The following is a 9,995-nucleotide window of genomic DNA, read 5'->3' on the forward strand; positions in this document are numbered from 1 at the left end:
ACTCGCTGCATTCTCAGAAGGGTGCTTTAGGCAGCCAAGTGAAAGAGAGTGCAGGGAGAAAGTTCAGAATCAACTGAGCATGAACAACAGTGGCAGTCTTCGGAGTGGTTTACACAACACTATACTCACTGTAGAGCAGCAGACAGACAGTCACAGTGGTAGCATGTCCTTCTCTCTGTCAGACGAGCTAAACATGGACCACAGTGGAAATAACTAAATAAGCCTTCAAGGCTTTATCCTTTTGAATTAGGTATTTGTAATCAATCAATCAATCAATCAATCAATCAACTTCTATGCTAGGTCTCGCCCCCCCCCCCCCACACACACACACACACACACACACACACACACACACTCACACTGCCACACACACACACACACACACACACACACACACACACAAGGTTCTGAGCCCTCAGAACCTTGGGGAGAGTCAACGCCAAAACCCCACACGCCAAGCTCAAAAACTTAAGACTCAACCTCAGCATGTACAGCTTGCTTGCTTATTTATTTATTTGCTTATTTTTAAAAATTACATTTAGAAAAATGTCATTTAAAAACAAAGCTGTCACCTATAATGGTAACAACACGCCCCATAAATAGCGATGGCGGGTTGAAAGCGTTTAAACGTGAAAGTGAGGATTCTATACATATGTATTTCAAACGTTACACATGGCTTTCCCGAGAGCCAACTGAACCTGAGCTCCAAATAATGACCTCCATTATTGTAATTTTAAATAATCTCTCCCTCCAATTGGCCAAATGACTACCAATAAACACCTCAATTAGAGTCCGCCGCCGGTAGAGGAAACCAAGCCGGAGTAGTCGCCTTACAAACCATCCCCACGGCGGTGTGGGTGTGGTCCTCCACTCGCGGAGGTACGGCAGTCAGGGCCTGTTAAAGTTTACCAGCAGCGTTTTGGTTGCAGTTCAGGCGGTGTCACGTAACACAAGTCTCTTTTTTTTTTAATGTAAACAAAAATGGGATATAGGAGATTACGTTGGGGAATGTGATGATCAAGTCAGGACATAGCTGCTGTGGAGATGTTTAAACTGTACCTCAATTACCGGAAAAGTATAGGAAACTAACTGGGGGGGGGGGGGGAAGACAATAACATCCCTGTCCAATGTTTAGCTATCAATAAGTTACTGCCGGGCGGAAAACTTAGACTACGTCTAAAACTGTTACTTTTAGGAAATGGGGAAAAAGAGCATGTGTTCCAAGGTCCAGGGTAACGTCCCATTAATACTTTTCATTGTATATTAATAAAACCCATCACTTTTAACTTGGCGTCCCTATTTTGGATGCCATTGTAATAATAATAATAAAAATAAAACTTTATTTGTATAGCACCTTTCATGACATGCAATGCAGCTCAAAGTGCTTTACAGAGCAATGGAGAAAAAAAGAAAAGCAAGGCATAAACATTAAAAAAAACAAGCAGTAATGCAATACAGTGAAGACAAAAATAAATAAAAGATCAATTAAAAGCAATGTTGTAGAAGTGGGTCTTGAGCTGTGCTTTAAAAATGTCTACAGAGGCTGCCTGTCGAAGGTACAGTGGGAGCTTGTTCCATGCCGTCGGGCGTCGGCCCGTAGAAGCAAAAAGCTGCTTCCCCGTATTTTTTTGTTGCCATTTTTTTAGGCAAAGCAGTGGAAGACCTTAGGGGGGCGGTTTGGGACATATTTAGGCAGGCAGTCATGTAGGTAGGAAGGTGCGAGACCATTGAGAGCTTTATACAGTACACAAGTAAAATAATTTTAAAATCAATCCTAAAAACAACCGGAAGCCAGTGCAGTTGTAGGCAAACATGTTCAAGATTTTTCAATAGCAGGGCACATACAGTAACAGATCTACAAGTTCACAATGTGTAAAGATTTGGCGCATGATTGTGAACTTGTAGAATGGCCATCTTCCCTGGAAAAAAAGTGTTGCTCTAGTATTGGTTCAGTGTTGTCACGTCAGCTTGACCAATGCAGAGCATGGGTTTCCCATGGGTTACCAGAACTTAGGGTTCATTCGTACCACCTACAGGTACGAGCAGGGCCAAAATGATTATTGTGAGAACCTTGTCGCTCATAATGTTTTCAATATGACACTTTTTTCCCCATGTACAGTATAAATGTGTTTCTTTTTTTATGTTTTTCCCTATACAGTAAATGTCCAAAATAGGGAAGCCTGGTGTAAAATGCTTAAAAGATTGCGGACAATGTGGAAATAATGGTGGAAATATGGCATCTTTGTTAATGTCATCCAGCTGTTATTATACAGATGAATGCACAATAGCGATTGTGCACAGTAATTGCGATTTGCTCAATTAATTGCGATAATGGGCTATACTTCCAACCTTGTTCAGCAGAGTCAGTGGTGGAAAGTAGCAAGTACATTTACTCAAGTGTTGTTCTTTTATGTACACTTTTTTGAGTAGTTTTCACATTTTCTTTCACTTTTACTCCACAACAATAGAAAACTTTATCGTTATAAACAACTTCAACCCAACAGTACATGCTTCAGCTATTTGAAAATAGCTAATCTCACAATGCACTTCTGAAGTTCTGATTACATTTTCGGCGAGAAATAGTCCATACGGTCACGCAACAACGGCTCTGTGCATATAACTGTCATCATGCTAGCGTCATATGGGGTTCTGGATAATGGTTCAGTTTAGCTTCACTGCCCCGGCCCATGCAGCAGACTCAAACCGGAAACACATTACACCTCCAGGATACCTGGAAGCCATCGGACCGTAGTTATGCAGTGTTGTTATGCCAAAGCTATAGGAAATTGAACCAGAAACAGACCGGCCTTTCCCCTTTTTGTTTTCCAGTGTGTAGAAGTAGATAGTATCCGATTCCATAACCATTATGTAATGTATTCAATGCTTGAATGCCGGTTAACTTCTTCTGTCGCTCTCTGTCTGTCACTCTCAGTACACTCTCGGTACAGTATTAATATAACTAATCTCTTATCTGTTTTAATGTACAGTATGATGATATGGATTAGATGAGATGAGGTAGGCCATTAACAAGCAGTTTGCATATTTGAACAGAATTTATTACAGTATATAATGTTTTAAGTATAATATATGATTATACCTTATGGGCTATTTTATATATATACACATCAAGTCAATTTTTGCATCTTATATGTCTGTAAAAGCTATATTCATGAGATTAACAAGAGGCTATGCGCGTGACATCATCATTATACTTGGAAGTTATGCGGGGACGCCTACTGAGTGTCCAAAAACTACTTTTCTGGCCTTGAAAGCCTATCCAAACAGAACAGACCTATCTGATTACATTAAACGACATTAAACTCACTTTGCCAAGTCACTTTGCCACTCGATTTGCCAATCGATTTCCCATTCACTTCATGCATGCGCATACCCTACTAGTACATTTGTTTTATGAATACAAATTATTCATAATTTTCAACAAAAACACACATGGGACTCACCCCGCCATATGTTGGACATACAGGCAATGGTTGTATTAGACGCTAATATCTCTAATACACCCTTAATATGAGCTGTGTACTATTTGTGTTTTTCTCATACTCAATGCAGATTAATTGGTTCATGCATAGTGCATTATAAAGATTTGTAACACTTTATTTAACACTTTTACACAGGGTTTTTTATGCTCTAGTAAAGAAATACATTTTAATGGTGACCTAATGAGTCTAAAAACTATTTGCAAATGAGTTAAATGACTACAACAGAAGAACAATGTTGATAACAAAATGATATTCTTTAATATTAAATCCTGGCAGTATGTTCCTGCTATTAGGTTTCACATAAAACACAGCATTCTTTATTTTGTGTTAATGGCGGCCAGTTAGTTTTGACAATCCTCCACAGCAATAACAGCCTAACAATCAGACAATGTTGATGGAAAGAGAGCCACATCCTTTTTAACCCTTTAAAATCGGGAATAAGCATCTGTGTCATTTTCGCTAAATACTGTAGCAACATCATTTGTGAAGATTTAGAACAGTCTAGACACATTTTCAGATGGGGGTCCACGGCCAAATGCATATCATTACGGGGTGTCCTTGCGGCACTACACTACTACGATTTAGAAGGCATTTGTAGAATCGGCCTCACGTAATGCTGCAGGCAGCAGGAGCAGCAAAGCCAACAGGATTCTAATGCAGTGGTTCTCAAAGGCTTGTTCACACTGTTCCAATGTGTATGAGGCAATTAACAGTGAGGAGCCCATGCAGGTCCTGTTCTCTGGCCCGCGGCCCGCTGTGTTCCTGGCCTGGGGCCACAGTCACTGACCCACTGGAAACACTGCTCTGCCTGCCAGACAGTCAGCTGCCAGAGAGAACACACATACGCAGGCAGGCAGGCAGGCAGGCAGGCAGGCACGCACGCACGCACGCACGCACACACACTTGACCTCCTTTTAATCTTTTGCCTGTCATTTGTGTCAGCTGGTACTAGCTAGCACTAACTGGTCATCATCACTTTGCTATGTCATGGATGTCATTTAAAAAAAAGAAGCTTTACACTAAGCCCAAAGCCGAAAATAGCCAATATACAAGCTCACAGAGCTTGCAGTTATTATCAGTTATTTTTAACTAGTGTATAAGCTGATATACCTCATGCCTAACTCCCCACATCCTTTTAGAACCATAAAGAAACCATTTCTCTTGTGAGGTCCGTCCTTACAATGATGGTTTCTACTATATTTGTGGGGACATTTGGCTCTCTGTATAGTACTACAAACACACACACATGCACACACACGCACATGCACGCACGCGGACACACACGCACACACACACACACACACACACACGCACGCACGCACGCACGCACGCACGCACGCACGCACCACGCACGCACGCACGCACACACACACACACACACACACACACACACACACACACACACACACACGCTGGTGTCTATTGGCAATAGATAACAGAGTTCAGGGTGAGCCAACCAGTGGTTCTGCTATCATTCATTTCACACCAGAGAACATAATTATCTAACAGTAATTAACCCATTATCCCCGGATCACATTCGATCCCACACCATTATTCAATCAACAGTCCAACACATTTATTCAATTGCTTTTTTAATTATTTATGTTGTATCCATGAACAACTTGACCCTGACTAACCCCAACCTAACCCCAACCAGTGCAGTGGTTTCAAACTTTTTCATGTAATTAAGACTGATTACCCCCAAATTAATATGTATTTGTCTGCATACCCCCATCTGAAAAGAAGGCACAGAAACCCCCAGAATAGAAGATAATTATTCCAAATGTTTAAAAAAACAAAATCCCCCCAAGACTTTTTAATATCCAAAATAGCCAAAGTATAACATTGGGTTAAAGTGGTTAAACTGATGCTAGTCATCCATAACCATGTCATCCATACTCATCCATAGTCAATACCATTAGCCATCCATATAGTCATCCATAGTCATCCATGGTACCATAGCCATCCATAGTAGGGTGTTATTAGTAATAAGGTGCATTAGTCAGACAGATCATTATAGTTTTCTCATGTGAATTCCGAAGCATCTCAAATTGCCTGTAAGAAAAATATGTAGCACATAGTTGTACAGTACAGCTATATTCACATGCAATTCTGTGTGCATTCTGTTCTCTGGAAATAGTTTCCCCCCCAAAATAATTTAGCTATTATCGTTGGCCTCAAGTCAGTAATGGCGGTATCATTATGGCTGTCATTATGTGTGTGTGTGTGTGTGTGTGTGTGTGTGTGTGTGTGTGTGTGTGTGTGTGTGTGTGTGTGTGTGTGTGTGTGTGTGTGTGTGCGCGCGCGCGTGTGCGTATGTGTGCCTGCCTGTCTGACTGTGTCCCTGTGTGAGTGTATAGGCAATGTGTGTAACAGTTTTTATGTGCACATAACGCATGCCTTTTCAAATATGTCTAGTATCAATCCATATACTGTGTGTGTGTGTGCGTGTGCGTGTGCACGTGCGTGTGCGAGTGTGTGTTTGTGTGTGTTTGCCCTGATCGGCCAAAATAGGGATGCCTCATTGAACGTTGTAGAACAATAATGTAGAAATAATTAGGTAAATATGACATTTCTGTTCATTTTAACCTATTCCTTTAATGGAAACGATTCAAATGATTAAATTGCGATCATCTCAAATAAATTGTGATCGGGCGATCATTCATATAATAATTATAACAGGCTTAGCAACCATATGTTAGGAAGTTCGCATTGGGTTCCTGCATTTATGCATGCTTGTGCCATAATGCAGTGGTTCTCAAGTGTTTTCATGCCTAGGACCCCCACATTAATATGTAATTGACCGTGGACCCCCATACCCATCTTAATGATTTTTTTGGCGCGGACCCACAGAAGAGAAGATTTGTGTTATTAAAACATTTCTAAATAGTTTTTCAAACACATTAAAACTTAAAAGGTCAAAAATAGGGTTACATTTTGATGCTATATTAACTAATTTAACAGTCCTCGGACCCCACTTTGAGATCCTCTGCCTAAATGCACCAACTTGACATGAAGGCCTCACTAACAGTCTCACTGCATTCACAATTTACAGCTTTGGTTTTAAGAGCATCTTTTTAACTAGGACTCAGGGGAGGGCCTGCATGTAAAAAAAGGAAGAAACTGTACAAAATCATCATAAAAGTTTGAGAATGATGCCATGCGTATGTGAGGAATTTTAAGGAGGAACTGAGAGCAGAGCTCTCTCTGACCGCTAAAGTAAGTGTAATGACTCCAGAGATGTATCACTGACATTGAGGAGACCTTTTAAAAAAAGATGCTCGTGAATTTTGTCTTAATTCCGGCTAGCAGAATCAGTAGGTATACGGACAACAGCGGCTGTGATTTATGCCATGTACAGTAACATAACATGAAACTCATTTTGGTTTATGTTAAACATAGACTTAAATTGAAAACATCATGGTGGAAAATAAGAAGCATTTGAATTTGAAAATCTGGCTATATTATAATATACAGTATGGACCACATTGGAAACAATTAAGTCCCCAGAACTTGTTTGTGTTATTCTTTTAACCTTAATAATGTCTCTTGTCTCTTGGTTTGTCTCAGTTTGTGCCTGTCTGTTTGTCTGTGTGCTTGTCTGCGTGTCTCCCCACCTGCCTTTCTGTGTAACTTTTTGTTCTACCCTGCCCTTAGCCGTACAGTGTTTTGTAAAACTTGTAGATCTGGTCTTTTGTGATGTTTCAGTCCTGCCAGTCTTTTGTTAGTTTTGTGCCCCTGTTTCCCTCCGTCCGACTCCCCTCCACCCACCCTACTCAGTATTCTGGGATTTATTTTTTGGAATGTCTGGGATCCATTCCTTGGGGGGAGGTACTGTCACGTTATCAGTCTGTTGTATACTTTTATTATGTAGTCTTGTCCTAGTGTTTCCTGTTTTCCCTAGTTACTGTTCTGCCTGTCTTGTCTCACCTCCCTGTGATTACTAGTTTTCTCCACCTGTGTCCTGTTAGTCTCCCAGCCAATCCCAGTGTTGATTGTTGTTCTGTTGCACCTGTGTCTAGTCCTTATAAACCTCCCTGTGTTCAGTGTTCCCTTGTCATCAGATTATAATTCATTGTTACTGTGTTTGTCCTGCTACACTTTACTGTGAGTTTATGTTAATAAATATATTGGACTGCATCAGTTTGCCTACTTGGTTCTGCTTCTGGGTCCTCACCTGACACACCGTGACAGTATCAACAAAATAATTATGTCATAGGTATATGGGGGCCTCATATTTGGTCTTGAAACGGGCCTCCAGATTCCTAAGGCCGTCCCTGCACCTGTCATCAACTTTGAGCTGTGCATCGGCCTTCTTTTCAACGATTCACATTCTAAAACATCAAAAGAGCACATCTACAAGCTCAAAAAACGAATTGCAAATGTGAATTAGTTTTCAAGCTTGTACATGTTTTGCTACATTTGTGTGACAAACTACAGTCATTAAGACATGCGACTCCTTCAAAACCGCTCTCAAAGGGCACCTATGGACGGCTGCAATTCGAAACTGGCCCCCGTTAAATCTGAATCCCCCCCTTTTTACCTCCTTTATGATGAAATCCTGTTCTGTTCTTTGACTATATAGAAGTGTCTATTTGTACGTCTCTAAATGTTTTGATGAATTGAACATGCGGTGTACCCTCTTGTAAACATGTGTAATGCTTAATTGGGTCGTCCACTCACAGTTAACAGTCTAGTTTGTGCTTGAAATGTACTGCAATTCTGCAAACTGTTAATAAATATTTCAATCAATCAATCAATCAATCAATCAATCAATTAATTAAATGATTTATGGAGAAGGAGGAAAAAAGCATAAAAGGTTAAAATAAGGAGATAAGAGGTTTCTGCCCGACAGCAACGGTATGGTGGTGCGGTCCACTCTGCTGCATCATGCCTCAGCGTGCCTTGAGAAAAACAACAAAACACAACATGAAACTAGGACTAGTTGGTCCAGCAACATGACGAACCTGTGCCACGAATGAACTCCCCCGCTGTGCTGTGGTTGCTAGCTGGCTGAGGAACGTATATCTGCACACACACCAACACGCTCCTACCTCCAACTAAAAGTTATTGGCCCCCTCTCTTACCACACAAGGGCCCGCGGTGTGTGGCATAACTTTAAGTACTCTTAAGTACACCGAAGGGTGGATTTGTGCGAACACGTTACATTCTCCTCTCTCTCTCTCTCTCTCTCTCTCTCTCTCATTTTGAACACATCACCATAAATACAGTATAATGGGCATATTCTTAGTGGCATTAAAAATGTTTTAGGGCCGTTTGACCGCAGGGAAGGGTTTGTGGACCCGCACGAAGGTCTCGTTCTCTTTGCAACCCTCGTCTGTGTGTTGAATGTTATATGGAGGCTCTTGGGTTCCAGCAGCGTGCCACCCAATGTCCTGCAGAGAGCCGTAAAAACCAACAGGCTTTGGACATTATTCTGCTTTCCAGGTCAATTGTTGTCTTTGTGTGTTTACTGGAGAAGTGGGGGGTTGTGTCGGGTGGGTTGCAACGGTAGGGGCCCCTGCAGGGTGAGGTATCGTCGTGGTACCACGATACCTCTGTGCCACACACGACGGTATACCCTCACGGAGCTCACACGACCTGTTGCTGCATGACAAGTCGTGTGAGCTTGCAGATCGACTATTTTCGTTGGGTGACACATTGTGAGCTTGTGCATGCAGTGCGCAGCATGCCACTATATATATTGACCAAGTATAAATCAGACATAATTCCGTAACGGCCCTGGGCAGGAATTATGTTTTCGCACCTGTCCATCTGTCAGTGTGCAGCTAATCTTTAGGCAGTGCTGAACAGGTCGTGTGAAACTTTGCACGCTTGCAGACAGTAGGCCAAGGAAGGAACCTACACCCCACATTTTTTCAAATTGGCCTGTGGTGTGGTATAACAGGCCTATAACTCTTGAACTATAGGTCGTACAATCAAATAAAAGACCTGGTGTAACTAGATTTCACACCATTTCGCATTTTTCTACTACTCCTATACAGATTCTGTGCAATACTCACACAATGACTATAGCTTCCAGAGTTTGGCTTTTACAAAAACATGACACAAATGATGATCTATACCCCAAACTTGACTTGTGGGGTCCTTCAACAACACAGAGCCAAAAGGGTTTCCACTTGTACCAAAAAGCCACCACAAATACTACAAATCTCACCGTGTCAAGTGACGATGACCATCAAACATGGTTTTGATACTGGGTGGAATACTTGTATACTGTAGTCGCATATTATTGGGCCTCTATACACCACACCTACAAAACCTCTTTCACAAACATGAACAGTTGCACCATCTGTCGTACCAACTACATTTCCCTCTGCAGCTTCCTTTGTGTCCTGATGACTTCACCCCACCAATGACACAGCCCTGGGTAGGCAACCCAGCCTGGTGGAGATCTGTGTTTTCTATGTTTCTTCAACTATGGCAAGGAGGCACCAAAATGAATAATTAACCCCTCTCGGGGCCCTGACATGA

The sequence above is a fragment of the Protomyctophum bolini genome (assembly GCF_963924005.1).
Source record: "Protomyctophum bolini genome assembly, chromosome: 5".
Lineage (NCBI taxonomy): Eukaryota > Metazoa > Chordata > Actinopteri > Myctophiformes > Myctophidae > Protomyctophum > Protomyctophum bolini.